Source organism: Spodoptera frugiperda, chromosome 6, assembly GCF_023101765.2.
Source record: "Spodoptera frugiperda isolate SF20-4 chromosome 6, AGI-APGP_CSIRO_Sfru_2.0, whole genome shotgun sequence".
In the NCBI taxonomy this organism is placed as follows: Eukaryota; Metazoa; Arthropoda; class Insecta; order Lepidoptera; family Noctuidae; genus Spodoptera; species Spodoptera frugiperda.
In genome coordinates, this window is record NC_064217.1 from 12,539,364 (window position 1) to 12,556,868 (window position 17,505).

At 34.9% G+C, this 17,505-nt stretch overlaps 2 protein-coding genes across 2 annotated transcripts in view; both read right to left on the reverse strand.

Annotated features, from left to right (window-relative positions):
- The window catches only part of LOC118267688 (UDP-glucosyltransferase 2), a 59,260-nt gene extending 46,303 nt beyond the window's left edge, over positions 1-12,957 (reverse strand). The window contains exon 1 of the mRNA XM_035581811.2: positions 12,798-12,957. The gene's annotated coding sequence lies outside the window, so the exon portion shown is untranslated. The remainder of the gene's footprint in view (positions 1-12,797) is intronic.
- The window catches only part of LOC118267685 (zinc finger protein 883-like), a 115,061-nt gene that overhangs the window by 87,392 nt on the left and 10,164 nt on the right, over positions 1-17,505 (reverse strand). The gene's annotated exons all lie outside the window — the stretch shown is intronic.

The following is a 17,505-nucleotide window of genomic DNA, read 5'->3' on the forward strand; positions in this document are numbered from 1 at the left end:
ATCTCCTGATCGATTTCTATCACGGACAAGACCAACGGCTTTACGTGCTATCTGAGGCACAGGGGAGAAACACCACCGAACTAGTGATTTCTTGCTAATTATGGTGATTATACTAAGAAAGTAAACAATCACTTATATTAATGCTATTATAAAAAGAATGTAGCAAATTCTTCACGCTTGCAACTGCAAAGCGTGAAGACAGTCACAGTTTAAAAGGTTCAGGTTTATCAGGGAGTGATGGTTTCTGATCTCTACTAAACAGGTATACATACATATATTATAGTCTCTTAGTGTATTCTTACATAATCCTCGCGATAGTAGTTTTTGGTAGTAACCTCCAGTCTTCACTACGTAGGTACCCTTCAGCTTCAAAAAAAAGTCTGCCTATATTGCAATTCTGTTTATATCAAATTCAATTACTAAAGGATATTCCGTTGTAAATGTTCACAAAAAGCTTGAAAATTTAATTAAATTCAATTTTACTCGTTGTTTACGATGTTGTTAGATGTGCCGCGTTTAGAATGAAATTAGCAATCCTGATGCTTGGCAGCCTATGCTGAATATATTTTAGCATAAAAAACAACGCCTGTCAAATTGTTTGAATTAATTAATGTTAGGTTTAATCGATGAAAGTGAAGAATTGTTTTAATAAGCAGACTACACGGTTTTTGTTTTAATTTGTTTTGTTAAACATGCTATTTAGTTCGAACTTATTCATTTTATACGCAAAGTTCAATATTACTTTATTATTCTACGTGTCTACTTTCAAAGTTATATAGTTTGTAAAAGAGTTTGTGCATGTTTTATTTTAATAAACGTTGCCCCACACTAGGGTTTTCTCCTGTGTCGTGGGCGCGTTTACAAACATACAACTTCACGTACACATGACACTCAGACTCGGAACAATTTGTGAAAAAAATTGTGGGTCACACAAAGAGTTGTTTCATGGAATCGAAGCCGTAGCACGTTACACGGCAGCCAGTTGCTTAGCTACCGCGCCAACCGCAACAAATCATGAATTTGCGAGTAAAAGTAATTTAATTCACAAACAAAAATAGAAATCGTAGGCGCTCCCTTTTCGAAAATTAAAAACATTTCGTTATATCATAAACCAGTATTAATAATTCAACTTTGATACAAATATTCATACATATAGTAGATGTTATGCGAAAAATTTGCATCATCAAATTTCTCTATGAGAATATAAGAGTTAATAAATATTTAATAGTGTTTATAGAAGCGGTGTGGCCACTATCTCTGCCGCGAAATTATAAACTCGTTTGCAAGAAAAATAGACGGTGTTTTGTTTATTTACTTCCGTAGATGTAACATGAATAACATAACCTAACGTCACCACGACTTTAATTCCGTAAAAACAATTAGTTTTCCGCCCGCGAAAAATCCGTGGACGGACCACGGATTTTTCGCATGGACTTTTCAAAAAATGATGGTCATTTTTAATTTAGTCAATACACCATCTTATTTATTGATTTAACTTAGTCGATACCACGGCCTCGCAGAAATCTGACGTTAAACACCGCGTTATGTTTCGTTGTGTGATTGAGGTTACCGGAGGCCCAATACCTCGCTTCCCAATCTTCTCAATGCCCGATTTCCAACAAACTTTAAATTTCTAACCCCAAAAAAGCCAGCAACGCACTTATAACACCCTTAGTGTTTCGGGTGAGTTCTAACTGCTCGTTTACCGGCTTATAAAAAGAAGATAAATAAAAACTCCATAGAATTTAAATAAACAAGGAAAATGTAAAAAAAAGAAACCCTTTTACTTAAAGTAGATTTTAAATGAAGTCGTTTTAAGTAATTCTTAATCCGAAACAATAAAAAATTGTAGGCACCTTGTCCCAAATTAAGTGTTTAATGTTTTCTCATAGCGACCGGCGGTAGCGACCGGGCGGCGAAGTAGCTTGCCTTTATCGAGTGTTTATAAGTCCAACTAAAGGCAATTTCTTCCTTGACCGTCTTTAAATTTATTTATTACCTTGATGAATAGCTGCTTTCCTCTGTCGAAAATGAAATTATTCAGTTAATCAGTGTCTCGGGTAGGCAGAGACAATGGAATGCCAATTGCTACGAATCTTACATACCTCTTTCGCTTCATCAACAGTCATCATCAGTCTTTTTATGCATGCTCGTCGGTTAATTAATTTATTAATTTTAATAATGATTCGCTTACCTATATCATGTCTTTGCATTTCTTTAGACAGAGGTAGTGGACACCTCTTTTTATATGTGAATAGGTCGTTACATTTTCTATGTGTGACAAAGAACTAACTAAGTACGTGTTAACAAAAGAGTGATTTTATATTTATTTTATGCTATTTATTTTGTCTTATCCTTATACTTTATTATACAGCTGAATAGTATTTTTATTTGAACGCGCTAATCTCTTAAATTACTAGTCCGAATTGAATAATTATTTTTGTTTTGGATAATCTATTTATCGAGGAATGCTATAGGTTATCAAACATCACGCTAAGTCAATAGGAGGTGAGCAGAGCGGGTGAGATAAGCGACCCTGAGCAGAATGGGTAGAGGAGGTGAAACAGTGCTGAAGTAGTTACGGATAAACTGAGTCTAAAAACAATCAATTCAAAATGTCACCAGCTACCTACCCAATAACTATTTTCATTTTGTAACAATCAAAGTCCACACTAACCAAATAAAAATCAAAACTTGTGAAAATTAGACACATAGCTACATCAATGTAAGAAAGTATGTTTGTCCAACAATTTAACATGCGTTTGGCGACAGTATACCGGTCAGGCAAGTGTCAAGGTTCTGTGTTAACTCCCAGTTAAGTCATAGTTATGTAAAGATGTTGTTTGAACAGCTTCATACTTTTCTAATTCGGTGTTGCTTTAGGTGTATGGGATGAGTAGCGCGAGTGTAAGACAAATATGAATTAAGTGTACGTGTGTTAGTGGATGTTTTTGGTTTTTAATTTAATTTATTTAGCAGAAGCTAACTAAAGAAATCATAATTAAACATAATACGTAACATTTGGTTCAACAGTACCCTTAATATGAGTTTGATTTACGTTTAAAGTAACCGAAACGGGAGCGCGTTCGGCACCCTGATTGGTTAGTTTATTCGAGCCGTCCAATCAGACCGCCGAACGGCATTGTTTCACGTTGAATATCTGTGGTATCAGTCCGGCCGGGCCGGTTTTACCGGACTTTTCCTGCAGAATTCATTAAGAATTCATGAAGAAGAGCCGTCTCTCACACTTCACATCATCACGAATAGAGCCAAATTAAAAACTTAAAGGTACCTTAAAGCGGATAATTCGGTATCGTCCAGCAGTGCCGTGAAAACATAAACCCATATCAAGGAACAGCAAAATACAGCAATAGCAATATCCTCGTGTATTGGACATTGGAATAAATCAGTGCATTACTGACACCTCAATAACTTGCTCCGTTCCGAAGATTCCCAGGAGAGAGAGAAGGTGCGACTGGAAATTGATGTTCATCCCTTGCAACCTTCATGAAATTGTAATCGAAGCGTCTAGAACTATTCGATATAGAATTCATCGCCTTTATGAATTCAGGGGTCTGGGATATTCGTCTGATATAGGACCAATAGGAGCTGTTGTGTAGAAAGTAGGTGATTGTCTTTTTTGGACGTTTTTTTTTTTTCTAGACTGTTGTCGATTTAGTACAGACAAGTGTTGTGACCTAAATATTTTGATAAGAACAAAATGAATTGTTAATCTTTAGGAACATACAACATATTTTCTTACTCGTTCTACTCCATTAACACTTTGGAACGAGCACCTAACTTTACTGACAGACAGACTTGACGTTCCAATGTGACGTTTAAAAAGTGTCTAATTTAGGAATAATTGAAATAAATGCTTTGACTTTTGCAAATAACAAAATAATAAATAAATAAATACAGTACTAATAATAGAACATTTATAAAAAAAAAAAAAAAAAAACAAAAAGATTAAAGTCATTCGCGCCATTTTTGGCCCTAGGCTCTGTTGTAACCACATAAAGAACCATTATTTTTATAGAACAACAAAATAAATGTACATACAAAATGACAAACACAATTTTATATTTACTCTTAGTATGAAATAGTGTGGAAGCATGGATTACAAAATATTACCGAGTATACTACTAATGTCAAGTTGACACACTGACCTCAGTATTACGTATTCGTAAGTCGGTTAAAAATATGAGAACGGTTGTAAATTAAATGTTGCTGATAAAATCTGATAGCAATGACACCTGCCATGGACATTTTAAATTTAATTGCGTTCAGTTTTGCTCTTACTTTACATTTATGAGCAGAATCATATCAATTGACTACACAGTTGCCGTGGTGATTGGGCAACTGACTGCCGTGTAACGTGTCGCGGGTTCGAGTCCCGCACGGAATATCTCTTTGTGTAATTCACAGATTGTTGTTCCGGGTCTGGGTGTCATATGTATGTGAAATTGTATGTTTATAAATGCACCCACGACATAGAAGAAATTCCTAATGTGGGTCAACTCTTTATTAACAAAAAAAATATGTTTCAGTTGTTGAGTATCTTCGAGCAGGAAGTCTTTGATTCATTACCAAAGAAAAATATTTTTAGAAAATATAAAATCTAGGTACCACATTACAACAAAATAAAAGGAGATCTCCAATATTTTGTACCACGTTTTACACAATTATATTTGTTAACAACGTTAAGTAAAACGTCCGAATAAGGAATAACAGTTTAAAGTTCACCAGCGGACGTGATATGGTAACACTAAAGGGCACCATCTTGTCTGTCCATCGCCACTTTTTAAATACTACGTACTTATTTTTTAAATGTGATATAATACCATGTGTTTATGCTTCATTATTTTTGAACTCGCTTTTTGTGAAACAAGTAATAAATGTCTCTACAATCTTCTGTAAGCGATCTCCGGCCGGAACGGGGTAGTTTTTAGTCAGTAAGAGTCTGACACTCCCTCTCGCCTCGCCCAAGGCGCGAGAAGTCACTGGATGATTTTCCGCTCTCAAAAAATAAAGTACAATCTGTATAATTCTACGTCCGAATAGAACAAAAAATAAAAAGTTCTAATAAAAGTGACCATAACAGTTTGAAGTTCAGAAATTCGATATGTTTCATCTGTGTACAGACAGTCTTTCCAGATTTAGATCCAATGGCATTGATCATTGTCCAATTATAAACGAGCAGATGTATCATCTGATGGTAAGCAATCGCCGCCCATGGACACCCGAATCATAAGAGGCGTTACAAGTGCGTATTGTTTACAAGTACAAGACACAACGTATTGTTTCACGTCAGCTTTCTGTGAGGCCGTAGTATTATTCCGGCCGAGGCGGCCTAACCATACCTCTTACACACTTATATGTGTATTGGTTAGTCAGAAGAGTCTTAAGAATCTTCTCTACACTTATGGGCCCTTAACTTAGCGTGAAACTAGTTGAGTAACTTCGTCTTAACTTCAAGAGTAAATCGTATAACCTTAGTCATATTTCTCTTTATTATAAAAATCTTCCGTAGCACCATGAAACTCATTATTTCATTAAACTATAATATTATTATAAGTAAAATTAAATTTTGCCAGTTTGGCTAGCAAAATTATTTTACGACAAATATTCAGTAGACTTGAGCTAATTGACTTTGTGTTATGTTGACATTATAATTATTATGAGCTTATAGAAATAAGTCAATGAAGAGCAAAATAGTAATATAATAAGTAAAAGGTCTATTAGTATTTTGGTATTAATTTAAATTCAAGTAAAAATATTTTTTTATTCAAGAACGACACATCAGAACATTCTAAAGAACTAAAATATCTATAAAGAGGGGGTTTCAAGATTTCCTCACGATGCTTTCCTTCACCGTTTGTCAGTGGTGTCTAAATATTCGTAGAAAGTACATATAACTAGCCATAAGTCACATTGGTACTTGCTGTTGCTATAGTTTTCGAACCAGCATCCTTGTGCATGAGGAGCGGGTGTCTTAAACCTCTGGGCCATCACGATAAAAGTGTACATTTGTCAAATAATTGTCCTTCTCATCTCTCCTACTCTATGGTCTGTGATCCGACTAGCCGTAGACAGAATATTATCCAAATATTGACACTACCAGTTTGCGCTCATAATAATTAATGAGATTAAAAACCTCTTATTAAAATTTTACATGATATTTTTTTAAGTTGGTAATATAATATTTTGTTTGGCTTTCTGTCTTGTTTCTATCCGTATATGACATAACTTCAGTAACGTGTTTTTCTGCAGTCGTAATGAATTGAAAATGTAAACAGAAAAGATGATAGGTATTTTAAAGACGAGCACTTATTTAAAGATTGCATCAGAGGTGAGCCAAAAGTTAAAAAAAACCTAAATAGCTGATCCGACAAACTTCTTTTCTCACATTTTAAACCTTCCCTGGACTTCTAAACATAATCAAGATCACATTTAGCCATATCTGTCTGGCCGTATTCGAGTTTTAGCGAGACTGACGAACAAACAATTCATTTTTATACATAAAGAGAAGAAGATAACTCTTTGGACGACCCGAGAATCGAACACTTTCTAACAGACAAGTACTAGATTTGGATAACACACGCGTAATCGTTCCGCTACCGCCACAGTTACAAATACTACCTAAGATACAATCTTACTATGAATTCAATCTACACCATTAAAGTTAAAAGGAAGAGAAATATCAAGCATTGTAAATCGCAGCACGAATATTTCCTTATTGAAGAAAACTGCTGATGCAAACTGTATCGAAATGCTGACGGAAACGGAAATAATACGAGATATTACCGGCCATTGTACAGTTTAATATTCGAACGTTTTAAAATGTTGCCAGCTATTTGGTTTTTAAAAGTAGAAATGTTAAAAAAATGGCGGTCATGTTTTGGATTATTAAGCACCTAGTTATTAATTATTAAGCACAACTATGTAATTGTAATATTGTTTGTAATGTATTTATAGTTTTTATACATTTTCATGAATTAGTTTATAGTATTTAATATGGGCCTATGAATAAATAAAAATAAATAAAAAATTTGGAAACTTTTGTTAGTAAAGTTATACCTAATGATAACTACGAACCTTGAACTTCGGTATTGAGTTGGGTAAAGGAAAGAGTCAAATCTTTTGGGATTGTATTCTAGCTTCGCACCAGTCGGTACATATCTCAGCATTGCCCTATGGTTGATTGTCAGAGAATGCCTTAAGGAATTAAGTCCACCATTCACTGTTATTTGTGTGAAGAATTTAAAAAAAAGTTTATCTTTACAATGATAACAAACTGGTCTTGAAATTGACAAATTAAAAAATAAGTTAAATAGACACATTATTGTAAGTGTGAGCCAAAATTAAAAACAAAACATCATTTATTTTATTTGTCATCATATTGTGCACATAATTGTCACATGCATTATTAAATAATTCAATGACAGCACTGTCCAAACATACAAAAATTCAAAAGAAAAGCACAAATCCAACTATAGGGATTCTACATAAAATTCCCAAACATGGCAACCTAGCGTTTAAATTCTAACCCGTGTAATATTTGAGGCGGAAACTAGCACAATGCATCTATTGCATCCAGCGCATCCAAAGCGATTCCATTTATCTCGGAGACCTGATGGTTTGTGCCCATTGGACCTTACCCGCAAAGTTATGTGAGCTGGAAAACACGGAAAATAGAATCCTATTGTATAAAGGATAGAATAGATTTTTATTTAACATGGAACTTGTTAAATAAAAATAGAAAATTTAAAAAGTGTAATTGTTCAGTTTTCCTAACGTTTATAGGCCACGGTTACTTCTTAGGTACCATCAGGTAGGCCGCGTGCTTTTTAGGGTGGTAAGCGTCCACAGGCCCGCATCGTACACATCGCACGCATCGTACGCATTCTGTGTCAAGTCATCAGTACGCATCGCATAATGGCATTGCTGATGATACGGTGCGTACGACGCGGATCAGTGGACGCAGTTGTATGAGTTTCTATACAAGACAAACTAAAATCTGTTGCGTGCGATGCATGTAATGCGTACGATACGGACCTGTGAACGCGTACCTTTAGCCACCGTCATGGTATAAAATAAAATGGTAAATTTTATGTTTTTGAAGGAGCAAAATTGATGATTGATGACTGATGATCGCAAATAATATTTGGTCTTCACTCCGTACTCTTCACACAAAATTCATAAGACTCGACTAAGTAACTGCACACCTGACAGAAACTCGACAGCAGCGGTCTCTGTTAACTGTGATCCCCACCCGCCTACCAAGTATGGTAATTATGGCTACTCCTTTTATATGTAGGTAAATATTTACAACAATGAAAAACCAATCATATTTCCATCATAATAAATGTCTAACTTCTGAATCGAAGGCTTTGTTAACAATAGGAGACCTTAAACAAACCCCATAAAACCTTTATAGGCAGGTTTAATACTGGAATAACCGTTTTACGTGTAAACTTCTATGAAATGATTGATAACTGCGGTTTTATCATTTCGAAACTTATACTTATGTGGTCAACAAGACAAAAGAACATGGTGCTTTTTGTTTATTTCTTCACAGTTTTGAAATTGACATTGCCTTCTGCAATTTTGTTGGAGGCAAAGGCACGACCAGACAAATAGCTGCTGGGTGATCAGCTGCCGTTCAACGTGTAGCAGGTTCGATTCCCGCACGGAACAACTCTCTTTGTGTGATCCACAAATTGTTGTTTCGGGTCTGTCTGGGTATCATGAGGAGTTACAAGTGCCCTGCCAACCTTCAAAAATCTCCTATCTAGGTATCCTGGCAACTATTACTATTTATACGTTATACCTCTGTACAGGCCCTACGAGCATTATTGCCGTGATTATACATATTTCAAGGTCACTTATCGCGGTATCTCGGTTTATAATTTCCACCTAAATTCTTCCCCCGGGCTATACACATGAACTATTACCCACAACACTGTCCATACGTCTGCGGCTATCCCAACTGGCTGCGGCTAGTGGCAATCCCAACAACTTTAAAGAGTTAAGAATCGAACCCACTATATTTGTTCCGGTGACTGACTCCTAAAGTCCCAAGTCTATGACCCTAAGGGCACTGCCAATGACCGGATGCAACAAGCCTAAACAAAGAGCTCTTAGGTATTATTAGTTGGATACCACATATTTACTGGAACTAACCACATATAAACTTGAACTGTATACTTTACGTCTCTATTTTAAGTCTGAAGACTATTTTACATGACTAAATTCTAATTCAAGGCAAAGCCAAACTCATATTTAAAAAAATTTATAACTTATTTTTTCTATCATGTGTTGTTCCAAAATGTAACCTATCTATAATGTATCTAAGTATAATGTGTACGTGCCGCAATGCGCACCTCTGCCTACCCCTTCGGGGATAAAAGGCCTGGCGTTGTAAATATGTATATGTAGGTAACCTATTTCTATGCCAAGTTTCATTCAAATTAAACCAGCAAATTTTTCCGTGAAAGAGTAATAAACATCCGTTCATCGTCACAAACTGGCATTTTATTATTAAGCATGCTGATGGATTTTAATGTTTTAAGAAAAACAATGCAACCTAATTGAATAAAGATACTAATAAGTAGCACACGCCCTTTATTGCTATGATTATTACTATTACATGGTTATTTCTACATATTTCATTGTTCTAACCGATCACTAATATATTTGAAACGGATGGTCTACAATTTTATTTGATCCCTGGCCTGGTAACCAACTAAGCAACGTAAGCTAGCATATTGCTTCTGTTCTTTGACATTTTTGCTAGTTCAGGGACCACTGTTACTTTATTAGGTACTTTTTTTATACCACGACAGCAAGAAAGCTCATAGCCCATCTGATGGTAAGTGGTTACCGTGGCCTATGAACGCTTGCAATACTTGGGGCATTACATGCGCTTTGCCGACACTTAAGAAACCTATTTACTCCTTCTTGAAGTACTATAAATACTTTGTTCAACGTAATGAGACAAGAAAGTATTTTAGAGCTAAAATCCTAGACTAGCACAATGTCTAACTTTAGTAAAATATTATCTAGACTAGACTTAGTGCTACCTTAGTCAGAACCTAAAATGTTAGTACGAATACTTACAATTTCGTCGAAATTTCAATTTTCGGAATCCTTTTGTATGAAAGTTCTGTTATCAAGTTACCTGGCCCTTGATTTGAATATAAATGAAGGCTTCTATTCCCAGAAGGGGTAAGTAGAACTGTCAAATTACAATGGGTAACCTACCTGACTAAATAAACATTGCCTTTTCAATCTTACGTGCAAATAATATGCTCAAGAGTACAAATTATCTTTTATAATATAAAATTACACTAATATATCGTAATCTTTCGTAATATTAAAAGCGAAAATGTCCTTGTTTGTCCCACTTTAACGACTTCACGGAGATATTTTAGTACATGTATACTAGAATCAAAGTTAAGTCAAGACTGCTTAGTTGGCGCGGTGGCTGGACAACCGGCTGCCGCATATCGTGTAGCGGTTTTGATTCCCACACGGAGCAACTCTTTGTGTGATCCTCATGTGTCATGTATATTATATGAAAGTTTGTAAACGCACCTACGACACAGGAGATAATCGTAGTGTGAGGCAACGTTTTATAAAAAAAAAGTCCAAGTCAAAGCATTTATTTCAATTAATCCACATCCATTTGAAATATTAAAATAGAATTGCAAAGTTCCTACTTACTACTAAGGGTAAGTAAATTCGTGCTACTGCCTTAGTGCCTTTAAACAGTACAATCTAATCTCGTTTAATGGAATGTCCCCTAACTAAGAACAGTTACAAGATATGGGTATCTTTAAGATTAAAGTGTCACATCTTGGAAGTTCAGGAGTCAGTTTACGAAACACGTAGTTTAAGGTCCGGGTTGACTAGCAGTTTTACACCCGGATTCTCTAAGATTATGTATGTATTTTGGATGATGATTTATTGATATTTGGATGAGAGACTGTCTCGTTGGTCGAGTGATCGTAAGGGCGACAGCCGGTCAAGTGGTTTTGGGTTCGATTCCCGTGTCGGGCAAAGTATTACTTGGCTTTTTTTCAGTAGTAGCACGTAGTCTGCAATTGTGCCCAGTATAATGGCAATAGGCTCACCCCCTATTACGTGGAACTTATAAACAGTGGCCCCTTATAGGCTGATGATAATGATATGATCCGTAACTTAAGAAATTGAACCCACATCCTCATGCTTGAGAAGCAGGCGTCTTCAACCTCCGCGCCACCACGATATCAAAGTATTTACTCCTAATACTAATATCGTACAAACTTTCATATTTCAAGAACACAGACAATTACAATATTATGCCTTGTGTTGGATCATTAAAATAATTAGATAAGTATTTGATGAATTCGCGTGACCGTTGTATGATTTAATAATGAGTGGTGCAAAGGATATGTCTGTACCTACAATGTAATAGACGTAAATACATATCTACTTACATCTGTCTAAGTAAGTGTGTTATAAATTACTATTTTAATTGAACCTATTACTTTTGACTGCACGGTTTGCGCGGTAGCTGAATAACTAGCTGCCGTGCAACGTGTAGTAGCTTTGATTCCCGCACGGAGGAACTCTTTGTGTAACCGACAAATTGTTGTTTCGGGTCTGGTTGTGATGTGTATGTAAACTTGTATGTTTCTAAACGCACCCACGATATAGGAGAAGATCATAGCGGGGTACGTGTTATAAAAAAAAAAAACGATAAAACTGATACAGTATTTGTTAGTAGTTAATGTGCAATAAGGTTCATTTCTCCCTGAATTCAAAAAAGAAGGAGATTCGCAATTAATTATTACAGATATTATTTATGGATGGACTAGCTTCTGCTAGCAACTTAGCCCGAGTTCCCGTGGGATTAAAAGTAGTAACTATGTGTTATTCCAGACAACAATCTAGCCCTGTTACAAATTTCAACCCTTCAGTCGTTTTGCCGTGAATGAGTAACGAACATACCCATAAACTCAGAAACTTTCGCATTCATAAAATTATTAGTAAGATTATGGTATTGTATAAAATGTGGTATCTTGTAAGTAGTAAGAAAATATAAAAACAGGTTTATAAAATTAACAAAATACTTACATAGACTTATATTAAATTCATAGACTTCTTAAATATCATAAGACACTACTTAAACATTTAATTTGTAGTCAGAAAATGCAAATCAAAAAATAGATTGTCTACTTAGTTATAAGTATCTTATTTTTTTAATACCCTTTTGATAAATTAAAAAACCTAATCCTAATTACCTAGCAGTATTTCACAATATTTCACAGCGTCTTAATGAGCTTAAATACCAACGTAATGAAACTATTTCTTCAGTACTAATGATCAAATTATGAAAGATATTTCGTAATCTGTCTTCGAAGAAAAAGATTTCAAACAAATAATTTACCAAGAAACCTAAATTCAAGGCAATTAGTGTTTAAGTTTAGTGTCTATTTTTTCGCTAAATTATCAAAACTTTCACTTAGGTAATTGTCAAATTGTTTAACAAATCAATCAGTGGTTTTGTTTCGTCACCCTGTACAAACTTGACCCCTGTAGTTTTGAAAGTGACTTTAGTCGCTTCGACTTATAATATTTTTCAGTATTTTTTAAATATTACAACACTAACTGGGCTTGTCACAAAGTTCTTTCATTAGTGTAATGCGAAATTTTATCACAACCGCTTTTTAACAATTCTCTATTTATTTAAAAAACGAACTCATTTATAATCTGTTACACAAAATAATTAAAACAAAAAAAGAACTCACCTTTAGTAAAAAAAAAATCCAAATAAAAAAAGTAAACAAAAACGTTCGATATTCGAAGTTTTAAAATCGATATTCGAAGCACGTGCGTCGAATGCGCGTTGCCACCACTAACAACGCCCTACCACCACACTCGCGAATTACAGGGCTGCCCCTACTACGTACATTATGCCACAATCACTCTGCGTATACGCAAAGTACCCTTTACTCTTTACTATACTTTATTGAATGAATGCATAGAATGAAGGTATGACGGCTGAACAGTGGTTCTCAACCGGTGGTCCATGGATCACTTGTGGTCCGTACAAAACAAACTATTACCTAATAGTGCGAACAATTATTTCAATTTCTTAAAAGACTTTTTCTCTTAGAGATAATATAGTTCAGTGCCGTTAAAATCACAGTAACTTAAAAAAAAACATAACTAAATAGTTACTAATATTCTAAGTTACTATATTGTATGGTCTACGAATTCATTGTCTACACATTAGTTTGTACAACACTTTTTCCCTATCATAAATTGAGAAAGCAAGAATACAGTTCAAATATTTATCTAGTATATTTATATTAAAACATCAATCGTCGTTTGTCTTTTCAGGTCTTTTTTTATCAGCATTAAGAACATCAAAAGAATAACATTTGAGAGATTGCTCACCCGTTTTTTAATTATATTTACCTCAAAAATAAACGAAAATATTTCGGCATACATAAAGAATATTCCTGACCATAACTTGTTCAAGTTCCTTTACTTATGTAACTTATTAATATACCTGTATGGTTGTATCAGGATAATATGGTCAACCAGGGCAATGCACCTCCAATCCGACCTTTAGCATGCCTGCAATAAATCACATCCTTTAAATGTCAGAATGAAAGAGATCAGAGACGTAATGAATTTCCAAATTAAAAAATGGTACATGATTTATCAGTAATTGATTGTCCCAAAAATAATTGGTGTCAATAATCAATTGGAAGTAACAGTTACAACTAGTTTGCATCTTTTTAAAATTTTTTTATTTAAGATAAATACAAGCTGATAATTACCATACCAACCTACCTTTACATTAGTAACCGAAGATCAAACGCCTATAACATGACCATTGATCATGGCATGATCGCTTGCCATCGTATGACTCCGTCTGCTCGTTAGCCCTTATTCCATAAAAAAGTCATGAAAACTCGGTACTAACATTTAGCATAAATGTGTATTGAAAGTTATACTGAAAATTCGGTAGTACCTATATAAAAAAGTTATGAAAAGTCAAAGTCAAAATTATTCATTTTAAATAGACCGAAGGCACTTCTGAACGTCAAAGCAAATATTATAGCAAATGTCGGTCAGTCGTCTAGTCTCCAGAAATTCAGTAAAACCAATCAATACAACAAGTTATTGAAATCCAATTAACAGACTGGTGTTTTAGCAGACTTTTTCTATAAAGTCAAGTGGTACGAGTAAAATATAAAAACTATCGGCGACCGAACACAGAGGAACACGGAAAAACCATTTCCCATATTGCAAGCGCTTGAGTTTCCATGCAACGAATTCTGGGAAAAGCACAAATATTTGTGTTCTTAATTGATTGGTTTTTACGTAGAGCTATCGTGTTTTTTGAGAACCTTTTTTTTGAGAGAGTTTTTTTTGTAGAAGTATACTCAATATGGAAAAAATAGATGCCTGAACTGGAACGTTAGGTTTTTTGATGATAAAACCATGTACCACTGACGGAAAACTTAGTTCTGTTAAATCTTATCTTAAGCTGAATAGCGTTTATTGGCAAATTCTGGAATGACATAATTCTGTATTAGATAGTAAATTTATCAAGGTAGTTTATAGGCTACAAAACATTACGCTTCAATCAACAGTAGCTGAGCAGAGCGAGTGAAACCGCCCAGAAGTAGCTAGTTATCTTGTAATTTTTAAACTGTTGAAATTATTCCTTAAGTCTTACCTTAATCTAATCTGTAATTTGAAGATTTACGAATCTTCAAAACTTCCGTAGGACGCAAGCATTCAAGGACTAAGTTATATTTTCCAAGAACGGATAAAATATTTAGCCAGTATTATATTTGTACTAGACACGGACACGAGTTATAGTTGTTCTGCTAAAACAAATAACAGTTGCCAAAAATGTGCAAATATTGACAAGACGTAACATTAAGCGTTGAATGCCAACAAAGGAATCTCGTAATTATAAACTCATCTTAAAACACGTGAGCTGACACGTGTTTCACGTACAAATAAGTTCTGATAACCGTGTGATGATTATAGACTTGAAGTAAGTACAAAGAGGAGATGCCAATATGATTGTGCACTGTGACACTAAAAAACAACCCTGCTCAATGATATCATAAGTAAAAGTTGAAGCTAGCTTATAATATGCCCTTAGAAAGTAGCTCAGTAAAATGTGGATAGTTAATGTGTTTGATGTTTTACACGAGTAAGTAGTATGTATAGTAGTATAAGTATCTAACTGAAATTGCTTTCGTAATCAGGTACCTACAGTTTTAATAAAAATGAAATTCAGTAAATTACTTAGTTACGAGAGTAGCAGTAGAAATTAATTAGAAACTCGGTTCTCAATAGAACGGATATTAGTTTCGTTAATCTAGAAAATAGATTTCTTACATAAAAAACATCGATCAGCCACAGACCTTACAGTTAACTGTAGAGATTCATAAAATTCAAAGTGACATAGGTACCTAACCTTTTTTTTGATAGGGGAAAATCATCCAATGACTTCTCCCACCTTGGGCGAGGCGATAGGAAGTATCAGCCTCTTACTGACAAAAAAACCACCCCGTTCCTACTCCTGTTTTTCGAGTAGGAGCCCCGGTAACCCGCTAGGCAGTCCGCAGCTCGTAACTAAGCACCTATGTACTGAATCTAGGGTCTGATATACACTGATGAAAATTCTAAATACACAAGTAAATCCTACTTAAAATAAGATCACTAAGGTCTAAAATCTGCCAAAACTTAAACAAATAGGTCTGGAATGAGCATGATCTATAAAGCAGTCATGGTAACCAAGTCACCAGAATGACAATACATAAGAATTAATCTTCGGTTGGCACTAGAAGGCTTCGCAAAGTCTAGCTCAGAAGGTACGTGACCTAAAGGCTGAACAATTTACGATAATGCTTTGATGCGAGTGTCGACACATCTATTTTTATGTGTTTAGTATTGTTAGCCAAGGAAGTTCTACTGTTCTAGGTACTTATTTACCTAATATAACGTAAAGAAAAAAAGTAAACAAAGTACCTAAGTATTGACTTTTAAGGTTCTCTTATTTAGATGGAAAAATGTTGATAATGAAAGTCGCCAGAAAAAAATATTGTGATTTTTGTGAGACGAGTTATAAAGATGATGGTGGTACCTCTCAACTTAATAATTTCGTCCCACTATGTACCTTATATTAGCTTATATACAAACGAACTACCTACCAACTAACTCCAGATAGTCCTTGATCTCAATCTTCACCAAAATACAATAGAAAGCCGAAAAAAGCGTTTGATAAACAAAAGGAGACGGGCAAAAAATGACCTTAGACTTAAAAGTCATTAGCACTTAGGTACCTTCTACCTGAGGCTATGACTCCTGGATAATAAATCCTTTATACTTCTTAAGTTCCAATTCCAACCAAAGTTCAAAGGCAATAGGGTAGATGACTAATTTTTATTTTAATGTCCGTCCTGTAGTTTATTTTAAAATATTCGACACGTATTTTTTATTTTCTTACGGAAACAAATACTTTCGAAGATATATCGATTTTTAAATATCGCGTGATGTTAGTTCTATGTACATTTTATTGGCTCCTATGACCCTAAACTTTGTTTCGTTTTATCTAAGTATTGTTATGTTATATGACAAAATAAAAAAATACATGTCTAATATTTTTTCATTACCTAACGGACAAAATACATTTTAAATTTTCATACTCCGTCATCGTCCCTATTTTAAGGTTCATGCCAAATAGCTACCGTGCCTAGTAAAACGATGTTTTATAGTCAGGTAGCTGCCTAATAACCCATCAAGCATTGCTCAACAAAACTCGACAAAAACGTACGAACTTTTAATTAATTTCGCAATTTATTGACTGCTCAGCCTTTAACTCGTTTACGAGTTAGGAACTTGTTGAATGGCGTAACTCTTAAGCCCTGGGTTAAGTATTTATGGGTAAGGTCGCATGTGACTACATTTTGCTTCGTAATGGACTTTAAAGGGCCATGAGGGCTGATGATGAAACCCGCTAGGTAGTCCGCAGCTCCGGATAATGACCCCTATCCGGAGCTGCGGACTACCTAGCGGGTTTACCGAGGCTCCGGCTCGAAAAGCAGTAGGTAGTTAGAATGGGGTGGCTTTTATTCAGTAAGAGTTTGATACTCCCTCTCGCCTCGCACAAGGCGGGAGATATCATTGGATGAGTTTCCCCTATAAAAAATGGGTGCTTTATCAATCTCGTTTTGATTACTTTAAACGTAAAGCAAACTCGTACTAAGGGTACTGCTCAGTTCAAGCTGTAACTGGGCGACCAACTGCTGTGCAAAGTATAGCCTCGATTCCCCCACGAAATGACTATGAAGCGTCTTTGTATAACTAAGTATTTAAGATTTACATAACTAATAATAACTGCTCATATAAGTGCCCATAAACGTATTATTTAATTGCGTAATAAACACAAAAATCACGTTTAATGATATAATTGATAGTAAA